We start from the raw sequence: 16938 nt of genomic DNA, 5'->3' as shown, positions 1-16938 counted from the left end.
CCCCTGACACAGCTCCAGTCGTTCCCTGGGTCCTGTCCTGGCTCACAGAGAGAAGGGATCTGTAGCCGCAGGCCAGAACAACAGTCCTATAAACCAGATATGCCACACAAGCATTAGCCCAGACTGTTAAAGAAAAGAGGCTTAACAGGAACTATAATATAAAGAATTAATTAAGGAAACTGGTTTTGTCACTGATTTTGGGGCTTTGGTTATTTGGGTTTTTATTTAATACTATCACAATTTACATAGTATGAAAACAGCAAAAAAATTTCTCAACCCTCACACGCACTATGCTCTGTTACATTTCAGCATCAATAAAGCCTGGGAGAACTGGGATTGTTCAGCCTGGAGAAGAGAAGGCTCCAGGCTGACCTAATTGCAGCTCTCCAGCACCTGAAAAGAGCCAACAAGAAAAATGGAGAGGGATTATTTACAATTAAAAGGACAAGGGGGAATGGCTTCAAACAGACAAAGATTAGGTTTAGATGGGATACTGGGGAGAAACTCTTGGCTGTGAGGGTGGGCAGGCCCTGGCACAGGGTACCAAGAGAAGCTGTGGCTGCCCCTGGATCCCTGGAAGAGTCCAAGGCCAGGCTGGACACTGGGGCTTGGAGAACTCTGGAGTAGTGCAAGGTGTCCCTGCCCATGGCAGGGGTGGCACTGGATGGGCTTTGAGGTCCCTTTCAACCCAAATACTTTTATGATTTTAAAAACATCTTCCAGTGCAAGGACACAAACAACCCCCTCCCCTGCACACTTCCAAACCAGCACACGTTTTTGCACATGCAGGGACAAAGGTATCATTGTATGTTTTCCCCAGCTATCCCAACTGCAATGCAGCTTGAACTCCAAATTATATTCAAACATCGTATTCAAAACTAAGCAAAACTGAAGTCTGTACTGAAATCAAACAACCTAATTCAGAGCAGCCAACACTACATTACTGAACACCTGTCATCAGCTGCTCAAGTCTCATTTCATGTGTGGTCCTGCACCTCCTTTTTTGTAAATTATTTGAACCCTCCAAACCATTTCCTTATGTTTATGTCAGAGAAAAGCCAACGGTGTTTGTTTCACCGAAAAAGTTAAAACAATGGAATTCTTGGATAAAAAAGATCTCTACTAATGTTAAGTGTCCATTCTGGAGTGCCCAGAAGGATAAGCTGAATTTCAGAGTGTTTTCCTTCACAGCACAGCTCTGAAAAGCCATAGCTGCATTTGTAAGTAAATTTGCTCCAGACCTAAACCCAGCGCTGACCAGCAGCCAGAAAGGAAATGTAACAAAGTTCCAGAGAAAGGTTTGGTTTAGGTGAAGTCATCACCACTGCATGCAAACCCCAGAGCAGCAGAACTCTCAGCCTCAAAGAGAACTTTCAGCCAGTTCCTAAATATCTCCTTCACTGACAAGGTACACAGTGACAACATATCCTCACCTTCCCTCCTGCCAATCCCTGTCATTCCTGAATCCATCAGCTGTGCAGGTCCAGTTGTCCAAAGGTGCCAAATATTTAAATGCCAGTAAGATTTAAAACTCAATGCCCAGTCAAAATCTAACAGGACTGCCATATTTGGATTTTTTTTTTATTTTTAAATCTATGGCATATAAATTTTTAAAAGAGTTTTATATTTGATGTAAAAAGGGAATAAGGAATAGGAAGACACTGAGATACTGTGAAAAATGGAAGGGAGATAAAATTGAGGAATACAACCAAGTTCACCACACATAAGCACCTACAACATCTCACAATTCCTAGGCATCAGGAAGGTGAAAAACAAGTTATGTTCAGTTGCAACACCCATATAATGCACATGGCAGCTGAAGGAGTAACTACTTAGATGGCAGCAATAAAAACTGAGATAAAATGTTAGATAAGAGGGGAAAGATGAAACCCAGAGAGCTTCCCTTAACTTACCCCCTATGGGAAACTCCTTTGTTTCACCCTTCCAGGTAACAGATGAGACAAAACAAGAAAAGGAGCTCAACTTGATTTCTCTGCTGAGAAGGCGAGATAAGGAATGGCAGGGCAGCCATCAAAACCCCCTTGTTGTCCTTGCTGATAGAAGCTGACAACAGCCCAACATTACAGCCTTTATATTTAATATTTTGATATGCTGCCAACATTTCCTGAAAAACTCCAGAGAGAGCAGGAAATGACAAAGAATTCAAACTTGCATTTTGACAAAAGATAAGCTTCATACCAAAAAAGTTACTTCCCTGCTCTCAGGGTATTCTCTCTCCCAAACACTGCACACTGAAGCACAGACTGCCAGGGAAGATCACAGCAATGTATTTTAAGGTTGTTGCACACACAGAAAAACATAGACAGCAACTGCTATCAGCCTTCTGTATATCCACATGTCAGTTCTATCTTTAATTAGGCATTTGCATCCTTCTCTCCCAGGATCTTTGCCTCAGTAAGTGCTGGACAGTCTCAAGACTGTGCACGTCTGGCACAATCCTCCCCTCCAGCAACACCCTGCTCTCTCTTGCCACTGTCCTTTATCAGTGGGGTTTTGCCATCTTTTTTGGCTGAGGATTGAGTTCCTGGCAGTCTGGGTTTGCTCACAGATGTCGAGAGTTCTTTTCCTAGAAAGTGGATGTGCCACACACACCATCCTTAGCTCTCCTTCCTTCCTAAACTGAGGGCTCTAGGTTCTACTTGTGCACTCAAGGAGGAGCCAGCACTGAAGGGAACAGATGAGAACAGAGGTCAGACCTGGCCTGGAGCTGACAAAAACCTGCCAAGTGGCCTGAGGGTGGAGGGGCACAGGAGAAGAAGGGGAAGTTTAACAGATATTCACAGTCTCCTGGGGAGAGACAGGGAATCCCTGATGGAAAGTTGCTAAACCTGCTCTGGCATCCACTGTACAAGGGCTTGCAGCTGGAAAGGTGGAGCTTGTTGAAGAAACCCTAATTGTCCTGCTGCTGACTCTTGCAGCTATTCCCAGACAACCCTCTGTGGCTGACAAGAGGTTCCAGGGCCTCACAAACACCTCTTCACTCGGGCCAGCAACAGTCTGGTTGAGAACACTCAAATTCTGGTAGTGCATGGGCAGCCATGCTCACTTCTCAAGCCTTATTCCAAATTATTATCATGGAAGAATAGACAGCCAGAAAAGCTGCTGCCTAGGAAGTGATTTTCAAATGACTTACACCTTTCCTCTGCCCTCCAGTGCATAGAAAGCTGGCTTAAAATTTATATTAATACATACAAAACTATCCCCTTGGAACTCCAGCAGCTCACTGCATGCACAGGTATGAGGGAAGAGAATTAATATGGAACCTAACTGACCAGCTTTGAGCTGACAGAACATAACATTTAATGACACAACCTAATATTGCACAGCCACACACAATTTCTAGCTCATTCAGGGAGCACTGAACGGGCACAACAGCAGAACAAAGCAGGCAGACCATCTCTGGACACAGGTTTGAGTCCACCTCAGCAGGTAATTCACGTGCAGAGCACAGCCCACCCTGCAGTGTCCTGTAACCTGGGCCCTGGCATTGATTTGTTTATTCCCTTTGGGTATTTTGCTCCAAGCAGTAATTGATTAGAGGCATTTTTACTCACTATGCTCATTTACTCCAGCTCCCCCAAGATCCACACCAATCCACTCCAGTGAAAAGATATTTGAAACTATGTTCTAAGGAGAAATTTAATTTAAAATAAAGGAGGAAAGATTTTACGATGATGCCTTCATAATTATATTCTTCTTAGGTTTGTCTATTCCAGAAAAACTAGCTTTTCTCTCTTAAAAATTAATTACAAGCATGTTTCTGAAACATAATCATTATCAGATACTGGATTTATGTTTATGCCATGCTCAAATAATCCACTGCCAGCTGGATATTTTCATGCATCTTTCTAAAAATCGTCTTCAAATCTTTTCTTCCTGCAGCTCATCACTTCCATGAAAATGCCTTCAAACAGCCTTCCTACAACTGAAACTGCAAGAGCAGCATTCAAAGAATATTTTAAGATATGGAAGTAGATCGGTCCTCTTGCAGATCCACAACTGCTGGGAAACTGATACAGATTGGCTTCACATTAAATGTTCAGCCTAAGCAGAAAAAAAACATCATTTACGCCTGCAAGTCCCCAGCAATACTGCACACTGTGACCAAGACTGCACTTTTCATCAGTGCTTTTTGCATACATTGCAGATCCTGCTAATGAATCATTGGAACATGTATCAAACCAAAAGCACAGATCGGCTCTGGAATGTGCACATCTGACAGGAACAAATTCCTGGAGATCAGTCACTCATACACAATCAATACATTCATGTCATTCATTCCAATTCAAAAGGTACTGTAAGTTACTCTGACTTTTTCCATGACCAGGACAAATTGCTGGTCTGGACTGTTAAAAATTTCAGTCTCCCTCCCTCAGAAATGCCAGAACTGGGACCGAATTAGGCTGCAAGTTCACATGTTACAAAGCTAAACTCTCACTACAGAGTTTAGGTACTTTGTGCTTTCTTTTTTCTGAAACAAACACCAAAAAGCCCTTAGAAATATGTTGAAACAGTCCCCCCTGCCAACACACACGTGCTGCCATTTTTATCCACACACAGTCACGTTTCATGGAGTACATCTACAAAGGCAAAACAGCACAGAACAAAGTCCAGAATCTATTTCAAAATACAAACTTTTGTCAGTAAATATAAGCTTGAAAAGCTGCTTAGAAGAAAAGTTTTCATCTCTGACACAAAAAGATCAATGATCCATTTAACTGTGGCCTTTTCTCCTCCCATACAGTAATTATCAATTGATTTAATATTGCTTGGGTGACTAATTATCTGGGGGAAAACCGGAAATTCAAACCAGACAAATCTCTGTTATGATCCATACCAGTATTTTTTAAAAGTAGCTTTTCAGAGCAGTAGAGGATAAATAGGGACCCATTCCTATATCAATAAATAAAGTTGTGATCCATGGAAATATAAATGCAGGGCATGAATTAGGATCAGTGTAACAACCCAGGCAGATCCCTCTAACGTCTACAAGGTTGGTGCTTTTCCTTCATGTGTCCTTCATTTCAAGAGATCAATGCCAAAAAGCAAACTCCTGCCTAACACAACTGACAAAAATTAAAAATTAACAGAAGGAAAGTCAGTGTTCAGGAAAAAAAAAAACCAAACCGAACAAAGAACAACCAGTACTGAAACACATACAATTTCTGCCTCTGATGTTCGGATCTTGGAAGTTATATTTTCTCTTTTTTCTTAATTTATCAAAACTATTCTGTTCTTAGTCACTACTTCAGCCTTCAGGAAAAAAATAACACTGGTTTTCCAACAAGTAGGCCCTACAGTAAGGAGGACATAAGCAATACAACTCTCAACCTGCTTTTAGACTTATTAATTGGTAAGATTAATGCCTTTTTAGCTAAAAGCTACTTTCAGAGTGAAACTCTGGCTAGTAAGCACAAACCCAGTCAGACTACCTGGCTGCAGCAGGCTGTACTTTGGGCTCTGCTTAACAGGAATTTGTCACCAAAACAATCTGCACCTTTGGCCACTCTGTGCCTGCTCTCTGTTGGTTGTAACAGCTCCAGAATACTTTTCCCAGCCAATTCTCAGGAAGATCTGTTTGGTTTGTCCTCTCCAAACAGATCATTCCCACGTCAGTCACCCATTTCTTTCCACGTGATATTTCTATGAAATTTAAATATGGAGCTCTAAGCTTCCCTATGAAACCACAATTCCTACATTAGAGAAACAGGAGCACTGAACACCCAGAATCCAAAGCTTTCCCTTTGGCAAAGCAAAAAAACCAATCCCAAGTAAAAAGAAAAATGCAGCAGGTGTTTCTAAGCAGTCAGAATGTTTTTAAATTGGATTTAAGTACAGCTGCTGAGTTTATATAGATTCACAAAGAAGTTTATGAAATTACTATTGAAACAGTAGGAAAGGAAAAAGCAAGCAAGGAAAGTGCACATATGTTTTACACAAGTTTTGCTATCAAAGCACCAGAACTCTGCCATGGAATAAAACTTCCACTTTTTTTTAGTACAATATTTCATAATTTTTTTCTCTAACGTGCTCTTAACATTATGAAGACTACTAAGGCTGAAGTGATATTTAAGACGTTCTCCTTTTTTAATTCAGCAAATTCAAACTCATTACTAGAAACAAAAAGGACTGAACACTGCTTTCTTATAGCTGATTGTATCAGAATCACATCATATGACAGTCCTGTCATTCAGACTTCTTGCTTCTGTGCCATAATGTTAAATTCTTCCCAGGAGAATTCTCCAAAGAGAGATTTACAGAGACACCTCTTTAAAATGGGCCTTGCACTGCAGACAGAAGTGGGACTACAAGTGTTTTGTCTTTACATGGTCAAAACACTCTGAACAAGCTTTTTTTTTCACCCCAAGTCTCTCAATCAAGTGCACATACCTTCCCAGCCATGTGCCTATCTGCATTCTGCACTTGCTCATTCTCCAATTGTTTCCAGTCTGAAAGCCCCAAACTGTGTTTGCAGTTGCCTGGAACTCATCCACTTTACAGCAAGGATGAAAAAAGTTACTCAAATGTCAGCAATCCACCAAATGCCCTTCCCACACAAGTTCTCAAGGATTAAACAAAAAAGTGACTGAGAACCTCAGCACAAAGAATTCCTGGCTCTGTCCTCCCTCGGTCGCGTGTAGGAAACGCAGCAGCATTGAGGACACCAGCACTGAGAACACCCCAGATCTACAGCAAGCTCAGCTTGGAGAGAAGGAACAGCCTGAGGATTATTAAAGAAGCTGCTGGGAGCTGTGCTCACATCACACTGTACAGAGAGCCTGCATGGTGCTGTTAAACAGCACTGCAAAGCACCAGGCAATGCTGAATTACCTGTGCATCCCAACAGGATGATCTGCCCCAGCCTGTCCAAGAGCCAGGTGCTCCCTGCTTTCACTCAGGGCAGCTCTCAGCCAATAAATCGATTTAATTAAATGTGGGCTCTGTGCCAGGCCTGCAGTGCCACGTGGAGGTCAATAATGTGATTCCAAGAGCTGGGACATGGAAATACCCAGACGGGCAGAGGGCAGGGCACAGGGACAAGCACCTAGCCACTCTTGGAAAGGGCCTTGAGAGAGCTTCTGGAGGAGATAAAATGAAGGATTCTCCCTTGTATTTTATAACAAAATGCACCTGGGCATAGTTGGATATATCTTTCCACAACATAAAGCCTGGACAGCTCTAACAACTTTATTTTCTGGGTTTGTATGCACCTGTATTTGCAAAGAAACTTGAATAAAATGGCAAATAAAAACAGAATGTACTTAAATATTAGAGATCACATATTACAAACATTACTTAAGACTATGTCAAACATTTACTGTCCTGAGAGCCTCCAAAAAGAAATTATGCTCCATTTTAACATTATCTTATTAAATACACCCATGAAATTACAGTTCTGGTTTGGGTGGGTTTCTATTTATTTAACAAAGCGCCATACCAGCCATTATGTTTCAGACATAGAGCTTTCAGATAATGTCACAGACACAATTTACATTAGGTCTGGATTATTCCCAACAGATCTGCAGTTGTGTGGAAAGGCAAATGCCATTTGGAGAAGACAGGCAAACATCAAGAGCTGAAGTTCTAAACTGAGGAAGGTGAGGAAGGGCTTTTCCCCTGCAAAGCAAATACCCAAGGAGACTGACTGAAGTAAGAGCTTAAGTTAAATACACACTTCTGATAATGCAAGCCCTGGAACAACTGTATGTTCCATATCAATTTTGTGGTATTTTTCAAAAAACAAAAAGTGAATTTTAGCAGCAGTGCAGGAATACAAGCACTGAGCTTGGCTGAGCCAAGTTTCCCTTCCCCCAGGAAAGGTCCAGGCACCTCAGAAGAAAGAATGGGCCAGGATAAGGAGGAAGGGCAAGATAAAAGAAAGTTATTTATACCTTTAGCTTTCCTTTCAGCAAATGAAGTCCTATGACAAAAGGATGAAGCACATCATCTGTGGAAGACAACAAAAACAGAAGTTATTTACATTTTAACAGACAAACATATACATGCACTACATACCAAATAAATAACAACAAAATTACTTTGTGAGTCACATCAGTGATAAATTATCATCCTTCTACTTTCAGAGTTTTCAGGGTCTTCCAGCCTTTCATTATTTTATGCAGCATTTCAGTGTAATGAGACACAGAGTGCAAGGCCAGACTGCAGGACAACCAAATGCTACCAGCACAACAGCATCTCATTCTTATTCCAGAACATCATGAAAGTCTTTTATTGCTAAAAACTCACCGAAGTAGAAATTAAATAGGAGATGAATACTCCCTACTCACACGTCAGTTCCTCACTTAGCCAAACACCTTGCTGACTCACAAATGTTGACAAATCTTGCATATAAAACAGTAACAAGCAGCCAAGCCTCTGAAGGCTCTCTGTATCTTGCATAAAAGCACCAACTGTAAGAGGAAGAATTCCTAGGGAAGCTGAAGAAATCTTGATGGGATCCTCCCCCAAAAAGCTTTTTCTTCTCCAGACCAGGAGTCCCAGCTTCCTCATGTCTTTATAAGAAATACAAGAAAAAAATCAAGAAGAGATCTTACACTGCCAGCTCACTTTTGGTTAGAAGTATCTTCTCTTCTGGACAGAGCAAGTAGGGAAAAAATTAAAATAAATAAACAAAAAGAAGCTGCAATGATTTCACCAAGACAGCAAACTCCCAAAGATTAACAAGAAATCAGATGAATGCTTTGGGACCTCCACCTTGAGCCATTTTTAAAGTAAAGTCTACTTACAATATGAGCTGTGAGCTTACCCTGCTTACTACCTAGCACACCTGTCTCCAACAAACATTAAGGAATGTGGCACATAAAATAGTGTAAATATGCCTTCAATCATGGAAAAAGATAAGCAGGGAGACTGGGGAGAAAGAAGGAATTCTGTTTTTCTCACACCAGAGGAAAAGGTGAGATCTTTAGTTACAACCAAATACAAAAGAAGACAATGAGTCAGTAAGATGGATGATGTTACATGAAAAAGAGGAGGGAAAACTGATGGGGAAGGGTAGAGACTTTACAGAATGAAAACCTAAAGCATTTTTACTGTAAAATCAGCAGGAAGAAAAAGAAATCTCATGCATAAATCAAGAAGAGACAGCACAGCATAAAATACATGTGATGGGCTGAAGAAGAAGCAGGTGCATATTTCCATCTGCCACCAAAGCAATAGTTGTAAGGCAGGAAAAATTACTTATTTTTCTTGACAGATAAGAGACACATGACAAAAAAAAAAAAAAAAAAGGTAAGAACATTTGCTAATAGAACTGGCAACAACAAGGGTTTAAGAAGTAAAAGAGCTGCCAAAAAGCCCAGCTGTTACTGCAGATGTGAGATTCAATTAAACCTGACCAGAATTGTTCATCTAAGACAATGGCAAAGCCAAGGGAGAAGAAAATCACTGTGTCCTGGAGGAAGTTTGCCTGCTTGCAGGATTTCCACCTGAGATGCACTGAGGAGTAGGAGAAGGAGCAAGGCCAGCAAGGGCCTGTAAGGGGAATGCTGAACTCATATAAGTTAATCACTCATCACACTTTGGTGTCAAACCATTGCTTTGGAAAAATTCTGCCCCAAATAAACTTCTAAATGCACAAATAGCCAGGACAAAAGCTTGAGGTTTGGGGTGTTCAGTGTTGTCAGTCACTTCTGAACTATAGATATTGATGGTTTCAGAAAATACACCTTGTATTTGAGATGAAGTAACCACAAATGTCAGACATTTCCGCACTGTAATTCAGGCAGTCACACATCTCTATGTGATACTTGTGCCACTGAACCCCAGTGTTTCACACTCAAGGTATTCCTGCTGTTTGCTCCAGTTTCCATGACAAGTATTTGGATAGATACAGCATTTGGTCACTGGCAGTGCTGATAACTTATTCCCAGAAAAAATATTAATCTCCTATAGCATAAAGGAATCACCAAATTAAAATTTATCCAACATCAACCTGACCTTTTAGAAATTAGGACAAAACCTCCTACTCCACTTATTCCTGGGCTACATTGTTAATCCCCATCTTTAAATTTCACATTGCCTATTTGAAGTCCACATGAGAAACCAAGAAAGACAAAACAATCAATCTACAAAGGTACCCAACATTAAAAAAAACCCCTCTGCCAGACACAAAATATGCAAACAAAAGTGAAAGAATCTCTTGTAGTCACAGCTACAGTATTATCTGTGCTGACAGAACAAAAAATATTTTTCAATGTAAGACAGTTTTAGTGTCAATCTGCCCAATTTTATTGAAAATTTTCTTCAGAGCATACAGCACTTCTGTAACAGAAAATTATTCCAGGTACTGTCCTGTAATTCAACATCACAAGGGCAGATCTTACTGGAATAGGTAAAAATAGCACCAGTGAACATGCCAAAGGACAGTCTTTCCACTACAGGGGCAGTGCTTACATTGCAACATCAGCTGGCTCTCTTTTTATAACCTCTTGATTGCCAGTGAGCGAGTTACACAGTCAACTTAAAAGGTTGGCGAAATCTAAGAGAAAGCTCTGAGTCTCTGAGCTGAAATCAATCCACTGTATCACTGACACCAACCCCCTGCTGCAGCACACTGTTATTGCCTGTGTAAGCCTTCTAGCTGTTCCACAGCCTTCAGCACAGAGGGACAATGTCATTCAGAATACAGCAGATTTCTTGTCAAATGTCAGCATAAAATTAGAGGCTTGCACACTTTGTTGCTCCTTCTGGCTGCAGCACACTGGCAGCTCCTTCGTTTACTCCATTCTCTGCCAGCCACACGACCCATCCTCTAAAGAGCTCCCTTCATCCCATTTCTGCAGACCAGCCAGCCTGGAACAACCCCTCCCCAGCACTGAACTCTAAATGCTTTTTTTTTTCCCCACATAAAGATAACAACCATCACAACCTGAACAGTTAAACTGTGAGCCCAGTGATCAGACAAAGCCAGAAATGTTGTTTTACCAGAAGAGACTCTGCTCCACAGCCAGCAGCTTGACTTCCAGGTGACCAAAACTGCTTAGCTTTCTAATTAGGCACCAGGGAAACGTGCACCCTCCCAGCTTCAACACCACAAACAGGTTCCTGCCTGCTCACCCTACAGATTGGGATTGATTGGACACAGCTTTCCAAAGTTATTGGAGGCAGATGGGGAGGGAAAAGAAAGCTTGGGAAAAGCAGGGAGTCACTGAGCTTGCACAGGTACTCTCACACTTTTCTGCTTCAATCTAAGAAAAACTGACTGATCATCAACAAATTTACCCCACCTTAAACCTGAAAGTCCTGGAATATCAGACATGTTTGTTATTTGCACACAGTGGCCCCAGTGCTGTGTGTTTATTTTAAGAACTAAACATCAGTCTCATGCAAATTCAAGAGTAGAGTTTGGACACTTTTGCCATACTTTTAATACATGAATTTTACAACACAGGTTTCACCAAAAAAAAAAAAAAAAAAAAAACCACATCAAATTACAACAGAAAATGCACAAATAAAGAGCTGAAAAAATATTGTAATGGGGTTATCCAATAGATTAGATCTGAAGGAATTCAATTACTATCAGAAATCATCAAAATAAGGAAAATATTAACCCAACAGTAGTCTTGGAATTCACAATTGCTAGGTAAATTCTGAACTTCAGGAATTGGGAAAAAAAGGACTGTGAAGGTAGAGTCACATCCCATGCCATTTTTTTGAGCACCTTTCAGAGAAACTTTAGAACAAAGTTTCTACAGCCAAGTTTACACAACTCCAAGTTACCATGTATCAAAATACACCTTTTCAAGTGAAAGCTGGAGAGGTCATACAGGCACTCTTACCACCTCATTAAGTGGAATTAAACTCCACTTTACTTTCCCCTTTATGAGAAACTTTCAATAGTGTACCTTCTACAATAATGACTTGGAAACAACATAAATAGCATTTTTTTGGGTAGCAATAAATTAGGAATTGGAAAAAAAAAAATTAAAATACGATTAACCAGTATTTTTTCTTCCCAGCAACACTTCCACCATTGAAGCTTCCAGTCTAATGGTCCCCTCTATCTGTTCTTTGCAGGATTCTCCTTCTGTGTTCCTGCATTTCTGCAACAATTCCATGCAAACAAAAGGGAGGACATGGCATCTTCACCTGCCTCACCATGCTCCTTTAGTTTCACCAAAAAACTCTTATGTAAAATCTCACACGTTTCTTATACACGAAGAAAATTTGAATAAAGAAAATAGCATGGTAATTTAGTCATCTCTACCACAGGCAGCAAGTGAGTAGAGAGACAGCAGTGCCTTTTGTGGTGTGCTAATAGACTGAAACACCACCATAAAATACTGAAAGTATGACTAGACTTTGAGCAAACACTCTTAAATGCCTGAGAACAAGAAAGTGGAATATCCAAAAGCTAGAACATATTACTGATACAGCTGACAGGGACATACACTGGAAGCAAACTAAAAGACACTACAGAAAAAGGAAAACTGGTCATATGTTAAAGTATTTCAATATATACCTTAAATGTTTTCCCCTACAACAGCATCAGACACATCTTTCTTCTAGTTGTGCACCATCCTGCATCTTCCTCTTGTTAATCTCTCAGCTCAGTGTTCCTAAAATCCTCACTTTCAGAACTCCAGCTTGTTCTACAGTGAAAAAAATTATATAACAGAAGACTATAATGGGGGCTCAGAGCCATTTTTAAAAGCCTGAACCTCTGAGCCAGCTTTAATTAATCTGGTTAACCCCACGCCACACCCAGCTGCGAGTTAGTGAAGCAACCTCCCTCTGCTTGTGAACTAAAAATACACCAATGGCTCAACTGCTCCTACCGATACTACGTCTTTGCATCGGAATGCCCCATTAATTAACGCCCTTTTGTCAGCTGCTTGTCAGAACTGAAGCATCTGAGGGGCGAACCAATGGCAGGTACGCAACGGGAGTGAAATCTGCGATGAAGCACTGGCACAGCAGCGAGGGAAAACAGCAGCACCCCGTAATCAACGCAGCATCTGCAGAGCCACAACACAGCGAGGGAGAGACTGCACGGAGCAACGAAACTGCGAGCAACATAAAAGGGGGCTCAGATCACAGGAGCTGGAGATACAGGTCCCATTGCAGATCTCCAGATAGTGCCCAGAAAACACGGCACAGTCACTTTCACGCTCACCACATGCACAGATTATTCGCAAGGCAGTTTTCCAGCTCTTTTGCCCGAAGTTAAACAGTTCTGATTTAAGCTGCGCTCTCGCTTCGCTCCGTTGCTGCATCCAGGATGCGTTTGGAGCACCACAGCAGAAACGGCAGAGCTGCCACACCTGCAACTGCAAATAAACGCAGCGACCTGCACTTGCCACCCTGCTGTTCTACACAAATCGAGTCTTGCTGTTAAAACCTTACTCCCAGAAGCAAGCAAAACCCACTGGAAAATACACAATTCGATCACGTGGACTACATCACTTAAAAGCCTGAATGAATAAAGAATACTTATGTAAACATACTGTTTATTAATTATCAGTTCTAACTCCTAGCTCTGAACTCTACCAAGAAAACGCTTTTCTCATTTACAAGTGACTCAAGACCAGCACTTTGTTTACCCTCATCGGCTATGTGCACTGCAGCATTTCAATACACAAGATGACCATATTCTATTAAACTGTAAAAGGTCAGTACACACTGCTGCAATAAAATCAACTTTGTGTAAAACAGATGACATTTATAGTACAAACACAATATTCAAGTCACTAAAGGAATAAACGTGCACCAGCTGCTTTTCAAAGCAAAAGCGTTGTTTACAAAAAAACAGCGCATGCAGCAAGAGCCAGCAGAGCTCAGAGAATTATTCACAGAACTTGGGCCAAAGTAGACTTTCTTTTCAGAAAAAGTAAGAACATCAACTAAACATGGGTTACCCATACAGAATAAATTCTATCTACTTCATGCTGTCTCAAAAGCCGTGAGCTAATTCACAGTCACTGCTAACATACCATGTTAATTTAAAAGTTAGACTTTTTAGCCAAGTCCCTACTGCTACATCAACTCCTCTCTCAATTAATTTGTAGAGCTGACCAAATGTTTCCACAACCTTATTCAATACACAGTGGATATTATTTCATACCAGAAAATAGCAAAGAGTTTTGTATAAGCAACTACACAAAATCAATCAAACCTGGTACAATGTAGATGTAAACATCTGTTTACAAATTAAACTTAAGTGAAACTTACTGAAATCATGCTTCAATCACCATGCTTGAAATCTGGGAAATCACAAGTTTTCATCTTGTTTTGATGACTTTTGTTGCTTCCCCAAATAAAGATAATTTTGACTTACACAATTTGATGGCTTTATTATAAATAGAACTCTAAATACTGTTTTTCGTTACACACTCTTTAGATTTCAGTGCTTCTAATTTAGAAGATGATCCAGGAACTTATTTCTTACAACACAATCATCCTTTTCAATCATTCATTTCTACCTGAATTGCCATGAAAGTTTTGGAAACGCAGCCGCACAAACCCCATTATCTTCTTTCCCTGGGCATCTGGTGTTAGGTGATTGTGGCAGCCAACTGCCCTGCCCCTCCTCCAGAACTCTGGGGTATCTCTCATTTCAACTAAAGTTAAGCAGAGGCACAAAGAATAGGACATTCCCACAGGATATTGAAATAGGAAGGTAAAGTATGAAGGAATTCCTTGCTCTCCATCAGCCAGGGCATCACAGCAGGAGCACATCGCCACATAAGGAGCCCAAATCCACGGAAATCCCTCCCTCCTGCCCAGCTGGCAGCCAGGGAGGCAGGACAAGAACGTGACAACATGGGAAGGGGAGGAGGAAAACAACCGGGGAGTGTTTAAAGCAAGAGCAGAGGGGTGCTGGAGGTGTGACAGAGGTGTGGCAAAGGGAACGACTCTGGCAGCACAGAAAAGGACAGAGTGTGCAGCAGAGACCCAAATACCACCCTGCACTGAATTCGACTGTGCAAGTTCATTTGCTCTACTAACTTAATTAGCAATATAAAAACAATTTAAACATCCTGTATCCAGAACACAGAAGTGAGTGCATCAACTCAACTCCTGCACTGAACCTTGACTGAAGGCTCCTTTACATAAAACAATTCAACCTAACAGCTTTTGGTTCCCATCTCCTACAGGAGCTTGGAAACCAACAGCTCTGAATTTAATGTTTTCCAGCAAGGAAAACTCGGTTTTCTTCTCAACTCCTGGTTTTCCAACAGTGCAAAGAACCACATAAATAATCTGGGGGGAGGAGGGGAGTACATGTCCCAGAAGAAATTACTGCTGATTTAGCGTACCAAGAAGTGCTGACCAATGATTTCCGTGGGTCATGTTTGTGGTTTAGAAAATGAGTTATTTTAATAAGACGTAGTAAGTTCAGGCCCTTGAGACAGCAGTGACTTCATATGTAATTTGAACAGAATGCACTGTTGGTTAAGAATAAAAAATGGAAAAGGAATTCAACTGAAAAAAAATGTTTAGATCTTCTTTGGAAAAAAGAAAAAACAGGCATTTTTTCTTCCACTTCCAGCTTTTCTTTCAAAGCAGGTTAATCAGCAGTGTTGCACAATAAGTTGTTCAGTCCTGAAGATAATAAGAATAGCAACAAACCATATGAAAAACATATTCCAGGTCTCTGAAAGCATCAATGCTCCAACCCAATGATGCTACTTCACTTCTGATTTAATAATCTAAGATTAAATTGCTTGGTACATTAATCAGTCACCATATTCATTTCATGAGCACACACAGAGATCCCTACCTCTTTCATGATTAATTGCAGCCTTAGGGTTTGCCTGCAGAAAATTCTCATTAAGACAAACCAAACTAAAGCCACTTCCATTCTGAGTGGGTGTCCCCAGAAGAGATTTAAGAGAATTGCCTGGAATTAACTCTCACATTCATCAACTCAATCTCTCCTTCTGCACCAACACTGCAGACATGTCATGAAGAATAAGCATGCCCATTCCAATGATATCCTAGTTCAGCATAATGCAGTGATCCTTTAGGCAATATCTGGAGCTGGGTTTTTCAGAAACATTAAAATAAAAGACATTTTCAGATATTTTAACTTGGCTTCAGTTTTGGAAAGATTCTGAGTTTTACACCACTACAGAGCCTCCTGTTTTGCACACCTACAACCTCCAGCTGCAGCTGGAACACACACTGTGCTGCAGCAATCCCACTGCAACTGGTTCTGCAGTCTCACTGGCCAGCTAAGGTCCCTGCATTTATGGATGTCACTTCAAGGCTAAGAAGAAAAACAATTCTACACAAGTCATTTGGCCTGTCACAGGCAAGATGAAGAAGGCACAGCAGTGGGACAGGCAGGTTATTGGTGTGTGCAGTCAGGCTGGAGATAAAGAGAGGCAGGACAGAGCACAGGGCTGGAGCCTGGGCTCTGCAGGAACACCACTGCTACCTGGCAAGGCTGAACAGCTTACAAGAAATCCCGACACAAAACAATCTCCTGCTAGCAAATTCTAACTGAATTTCAGTTACAAAAAATAATCAAGCAAGCAATTCAAACCCAAGAATGCCCGAGCAGAAAGAATCCAGTTGTGCTGATACACCTAAAGGCTTTTTCTACTCCCAGTTCAGCAGACCATGGATCACAGTAACAGGAGGGTCAGGGAGCCCCGCTGGAAGCGCAGGAGTGACAAAGCTACAGCATCACAGCGGGGACCCGAGGAGACCGGGCCAGCACAGCCACGGTTGTGGGCAGGGCACAGTTCCAGCTGTGCGGGATGCTCATCCCACTGCTCATCCTCCCCTGGACAGGGCACGGCTCCAGCTGTACGGGATGCCCGCTCTCAGTCTCCCTGCACAGGGCACGGCTCCAGGGCTGCAGGATGCCCGCTCTCACTCTCCCTGCACAGGGCACGGCTCCAGCTGTGCGGGATGCCCGCTCTCAGTCTCCCTGCACAGGGCACA

At 41.5% G+C, this 16938-nt stretch overlaps 1 protein-coding gene across 9 annotated transcripts in view; it reads right to left on the bottom strand.

Annotated features, from left to right (window-relative positions):
* Positions 1–16938, bottom strand: part of RAF1 (Raf-1 proto-oncogene, serine/threonine kinase) — a 65580-nt gene that overhangs the window by 20473 nt on the left and 28169 nt on the right. For 8 of the 9 annotated variants that reach the window (XM_042026706.1, XM_042026704.1, XM_042026697.1 and 5 more), the window contains exon 2: positions 7914–7969. The gene's annotated coding sequence lies outside the window, so the exon portion shown is untranslated. Of the gene's footprint in view, positions 1–7913; positions 7970–12505; positions 12687–16938 lie in introns of those variants that run through there. The other variant, XM_042026705.1, reaches the window with a different exon arrangement.

This window comes from Corvus kubaryi, unplaced genomic scaffold, assembly GCF_017639235.1.
Source record: "Corvus kubaryi isolate FWS band 111438036 unplaced genomic scaffold, C.kubaryi_AGA036_p1.0 37285, whole genome shotgun sequence".
NCBI classification, from domain to species: domain Eukaryota; kingdom Metazoa; phylum Chordata; class Aves; order Passeriformes; family Corvidae; genus Corvus; species Corvus kubaryi.
This window is presented reverse-complemented; position numbering and strand designations above follow the sequence as displayed.